This window comes from Oryctolagus cuniculus, chromosome 5 (genome assembly GCF_051225735.1).
Source record: "Oryctolagus cuniculus isolate XC-2025 breed Fujian yellow rabbit chromosome 5, ASM5122573v1, whole genome shotgun sequence".
NCBI classification, from domain to species: Eukaryota; Metazoa; Chordata; class Mammalia; order Lagomorpha; family Leporidae; genus Oryctolagus; species Oryctolagus cuniculus.
The window spans coordinates 71,422,432-71,428,240 of NC_142871.1; the positions used below are offsets into that span (position 1 = coordinate 71,422,432).

At 36.8% G+C, this 5,809-nt stretch overlaps 1 long non-coding RNA gene and 1 pseudogene across 1 annotated transcript; both read right to left on the reverse strand.

Moving 5' to 3' along the window:
* Positions 1-2,307: 2,307 nt before the first annotated feature.
* Positions 2,308-3,248, reverse strand: LOC149126546 (protein tyrosine phosphatase type IVA 1 pseudogene; annotated as a pseudogene).
* Positions 2,308-3,754, reverse strand: LOC149126547 (uncharacterized). The gene has a single exon (XR_016233825.1). It is a non-coding gene; the product is annotated as an uncharacterized LOC149126547 (long non-coding RNA).
* Positions 3,755-5,809: the final 2,055 nt, after the last annotated feature.

The following is a 5,809-nucleotide window of genomic DNA, read 5'->3' on the forward strand; positions in this document are numbered from 1 at the left end:
TTTTCAATTGAGAAGAAGCAGAAGTCAAAATGTTTGTCTTTTCCAAGCTTTTCAGAAATTCTGTGTGGGGTAGGGGAGAGAAAGAGAGGGAGAGAGAGTAGTTCAAATAGGCAAGAATAAAATTCTCAGGAAACTACAGTCGCACTCATAATAATAATGAAATTTAGGCAACAGTAAAAAATGACCTTTGAGCTATCAGGAGAGTTGATACACAGAGTTGGAGTTGGTATGTGGAAGACAATACAGACTGCCAGTCAGGTCATAAATGAGCAAGAAACTGACGCAAAGCTGTGGGTGCAGGACTAGTACCATCTCTCAAAAGTTGAACTTAGCCAATCACAAATAAGAAATCAAATAATAAAATAAAATATATGTAATGGATGGAAAGCCAAGACACTCTGGCAAAAGATCTCTGTGAGTGAGATCCCAGTGGAAAGAACAGGTCTTCAAGACCTTTCTCTGAAGGGAGGAGAGAACCTCCACTTTGACTATGACCTTGTCTAAACAAGATAAGAGTCGGAGAACTCAGAGGGCTTCCATAGCCTTGGAAACTCATGACTGGAGCATAGGGAGATTACTGATGCCATAGACAGGAGTGTCAATTGGTAAAGTCAACAACAGGAGTCACTGTGCACTTACTCCTCATGTAGGATCTCTGTCCTTAATGTGCTGTGCATTGAGATTTAATGCTATAATGAGTACTCAAACAATATATTTCACTTTGTGTTTCTATGGGGGTGCAAACTGTTGAAATCTTTACTTAATGCATACTAAACTGATCCTCTGTAAAAAAAAAAAAAAAAAAAAAAAAAGAAATTATCAACTCCCAACTTGACTCTCACTGGGATTAAACATGACAATAGGTCTGATCTGATTTCATCATCATTTAAAAAAAATCATCTATTATTTTTCACTTTATGTTTCTGTGTGGGAGCAAACTGTTGAAATCCTTACTTAATGTATACTAAGCTGATCTTCTGTAGATAAAGAGAATCGAAAATGAATCTTGAAGTGAATGGAAGGGGAGAGGGAGTGGGAAAGGGGAGGGTTGTGGGTGGGAGGGACGGTATGTGGGGGAAGCCATTGTAATCCATAAATCGCACTTTGGAAATTTATATTCATTAAATAAAAGTTAAAAAATATATATGTAATGGAATAATATTGTCATTAAACAGGGTGATTAGCCTCTACTTTCCAAAAGGAATGATTGTTAGTGAGTACAATTAGGTGAATAAGAGATTATAGAAAAAAACACATGAAATCCATTCTTTTTATGAAAATTACTGTGTATAAATCTTTGTACAATAGTAGGAGATTTAATTTTTTGCATATTTAGATGTAGGCTGCACTTATACCAAACCAGAGCTATGAATCCACCTAGTGAATCCATTCAGCTTAGGTAACCAAATCAGAGATCCAAATGGGTTGGGTTTTTTTTTTTTTTTGATGATAAATGCATTTCATTATTTATTTAGATGTTTAAGCTCTCGCACTAAGTTTTTACAAGCTGGTGAACGCTGACAAATTATTCTCCCACAGAACTATAACCACACATTCCCAGACAGTATAAATACATGGTTGAACTAACATTAATACACATCACCATTTTATCAATTACATAATAAAACAAATTATCAAGTATTCAAATATTAAGTTACACAGCTCAAAAGGCATATAAAATATTAGATGTCTGCTCAATTCATTAGCAGAAACCCACTTTTTTTTGCAAGAGGTTGGGAAGGAAAAAAAATCACACTTCAAGCAAAAATAAGTTGGTAAACAACTTTTGATAAGTATGGAAAAAATTACAAGAATTTCAGAAATTTTATGATTAAGAATTTTAAGCTACAATAACAAAGCATCTCTACCTCTTAAAATATTTACTAAATTAAAGAGCATATTCTACATGTTATGCACAAGACAAAGGCAACATTTTACTAAAAATATTTAATAGCCCCCTCCCATTCTTTTCTCAGGCCGTCCCTGTTAAGCTGCACCTCAGAGTGCAAACGTTAAATTAACTGTAAGGCTTTTTTTTGTCTGAAGACATTAAAGACATGTGCTTCTGTACAATGTAGATTTTTCAAAATGGAGGTTTTATATTAACAGCAAAAGATTTATAGAAACATTAAATAATCATAAGACTTGGTAAAAAAAAAAAAAAGAAATCAATGGTTAAGCAAACCTGATGTATACTGGTATGAATGTGGGAGATGTAAACATAAAGTGAGCAGGCAAATAACCATATAGTCCCTAGTTTCAATGTTTGAAATGACTGAAGGAATAAACCACATAAGGTCTAGAGTGTTCATAGTTCCTGGGATTTTAATTCTGTATGACACAAAATATACAAGTATTGTGCTGGGTATTTTGGCACCTAACCTTTCTAAATTTCTTATGTATTGATAAGATTCTGGCATGGGAATAGATTTAAGATACAACTCAATATTGCATGATTTCAGGAAAAGTCAATTGGTACAAATGATAAGCACATTTTAAATACTAAACAGCAACAATCTTTTGCTAAATGTCCAAATAAGTTGGTTATAACCCAGAGATAGAGGTTGCAATTCTGTCAAACTCGTGGCCTGGTAAAACTAATTTTCAATACCCTTTGGCTAATATGTATGACAAATTAGATCCTGTCTCAAGTTCTTCTTCCAAGGCAATAGCATTAGGCACCCCAGTTTTATTGAATGCAACAGTTGTTTCTATGACCATTGGAGTCTTTGAAGCGCAGCCACATCTTAGGACAATATTTTTCCAAATACAAAAGTTGTTTGCTGTTAAAAGCTCCATGGCGCTTTTGTCTTATGAACTGTACTGCATCTTCATATTTCATTCCACCTTCAATTAATGCTAGGGCGACAAGCACTGGAGCTCTCCCAAGGCCTGCAACACAGTGAACAGCAATACAACAACCAGGTTCTTCACGAAACTTAATTTTTACAAGACTTAACCAGTCGTCAACAATCTGGTTGGACGGTGGTGCACCATCATCAAAAGGCCAATCAAGAACATGGATGCCTTCTTTCTCCACAAGAGTAGTGTCATAAGTTGCTTCACATACTCTTACTATCGTGGTAACTCCATATTTCTTAAGTTCCTCAATAAATTTGTTTAATGTTGCATTGGTTGGATTATGTGTAATAAGAAATCTCATGTTCTTGTACGTGACTTCCACAGGAGCTGGGCGGTTCATTCGGGCCATGTTAATTTACTTAAAAAACACTTTATAGGATTATGAAAGAATTTTAAAAAACTGAATACAGAAATTACACAAAGAAACTGAAGTCTACTTCACTATCTTCCACTTGTGATTCTCAGTGCTTTAAGTATGAAGTTGGGAGTAATGGGAAATGAAATGAACCTCCTAACAAGAAGCAGCAATTCTTCAATCCGGTAATACTGAGGCAATAGAAAGGAAGTGCACTGAGGTTTACCCCATCCAGGTCAGAACTCCTGAAAAATGCTCTGTGGATTTCAATCCAACACTTCTGTGTCCAGGTTAACCACTTTTATGGGGGCTTCTTGGTGGAGTAGTAACGAATCTCTACAGTTCACTTGTCTGCATAGAGGTCGTGCTGTGCCTGGCAGTAGTCTCCACTGCCCTTCAGAAACTCCATAAATGTGTGACCAAGAACACCACAGAACTGAGGAATATGTTTATTGAAGATTGTGGCCTAATCATACAGCCGGTCCCGAGGCGGCGGCGACACAGGCGGCAGCGGCGGATGCAGGGCAGGGGGCGGAGGTGGTCGTAGTGCGGCAGCGATGCAGGCGGCGGCGGCGGGGGCACCACACTCTACCAAGCAGTGAGCGGCTCGGAGGAGAGCTCGTCGTCGAGCCGGCCCGCAGGCCAAGGAGCCATTACGCGCGCCCCCAAAATGGGTTATTGAGATCTTGGATGAAAAGGGTGTGGATGGAAACTCAGTATCTCTCTTCTACTCTGTCTCCGCTCCCTGGATAAATTCTATTAAACTTGTATGCACAGCCACAGGGTAAAAAAATACTAAATGTAGAAGATATAATTCAGAGCATTTTTTCCTCCAGAAATGAATGCAAATCACAATTATTTAGCATTTGTTAGTCTCTAAAAATAGAATATTACTACTTATGTCTCAAATAGTCACTACAGATACAGAAACTATGAGTCATGCTTGGCAGTTTAAATATCGTATTTGCCCCTACAACTTGGATTATGTCTTTATGTTTCATCAGGTAAGCCAATTATGGCATCAAGGGAACAGTTAATTCCCTCTGCTCTCCTGGTTACCGCTATTAAATGACACTTTTCATCACTATCCAAATGCTAAGGAACCAAGTCAAGCAACTACAACTTTGTTTACATTGGGAATAAGATAATTTGATAAGCTCAGGGTTTACCAAATTGGCGTTACTAGTATAAATGTTTATGAAATTGGTACATCAAAATAGTGTTTTATTTAAATAGATATTCTTAAAAATTGAGAATTGCCAAAGGTATTGGCATTACATAGAAAAAGTCTCAAATATTTTATGAACAACATATTCTTTGAATCCAAAAAGAGCACTTACACTGGAGAAATGATAATATGTTGTTTATGTCCAATTCTTAAGTAGAAACTGTAACCTACTCTCAGATAAGACATTGGATTTATGAAAAGTTTAGAAGCTTTTATCATGGGAATGAAGGTTATACCTGTCAGAAAATGATAGGCTTTTTTTAATTCATAGTGTCCAATTTTGTAAAAGGAGATTGGATGCTAAAGAATCTCGTACACTCAAGCCTAGTATGCTATCAACAAGCTAAATTCTCAAAAACAACCAAAAATAAATTATGACAATATTTGAACTACTGCTACACTGAATTATTATTCAAAGCTTGTACTTAATAATGTTGATAGTTTACAAAGAACTTTATGTATTTCACATCTGAGATAATTCACAAAGCAATTTTTAGGAGTCTTAAGTGCCTTATTCTGAAGCACTCAAGTAACAAGCAGTAGGTTGAACTGGGATCCAATTCCTCTGAGTCCAGACGTGGTAATATTCTCAGTATAACCAGTCATCTTTCCATTTATTATGTTTTCTTTGGATAGCTCTCATGGAGTAGAGCTTTGAGTAAAGTGATCCATAGATTTTCCATGCCCATCACAACACTAGGCCTATGGCAAAGAGCAAGAATGGCAAATAGATGACATTTATGCTGGCACTCTCCACTCTGACTCCGCATTCTTCCCTGCTATTCCTGGGTATGGCTTCAGAATCCTTCACAACACAACCTGCCATGCACTCACTATAAATTAATTGGATTTAGAATGCCAGAGGAAACCTATTTTTTCATCCTTAGAATATGATTCTGCCATGTTCCATTCTCCTAATCCTTAACAGTTACAAAGGCATAAAAATATTAAGTGTATCTAGAAGGAAGACATTTCTATAATTTTCATCATAAATCACTAGTAACTTTTAGACTTCATATTTTTCCCTCCCTTATCCCCTCACAAAGTTATCTCCCCAAATTGGTTTTATTATGGTATCTCTATGTTTAAATGTCTTCAAAAGAGTGCTTCTGAAGTCCCACTCATTGCTCTGGTATCCAAGACCCAGCACCATCTAGCCTAGCCTCTCTTCTAGTCTCCCCTCCCTCTATGCTTCAATACAGGCACCATTCCCAGACAAGCAGAACCACTCATTTTATAATACACACTGCTCTTAGAATCACCATTTTATCTCGATGAGCTCTGTCAGGAATGCCCTCTGTCTTTACTTGTGTCACCTCAACTTTATTTACCAAAATCCCTGCCTATTTTCTAGATGGACCAAC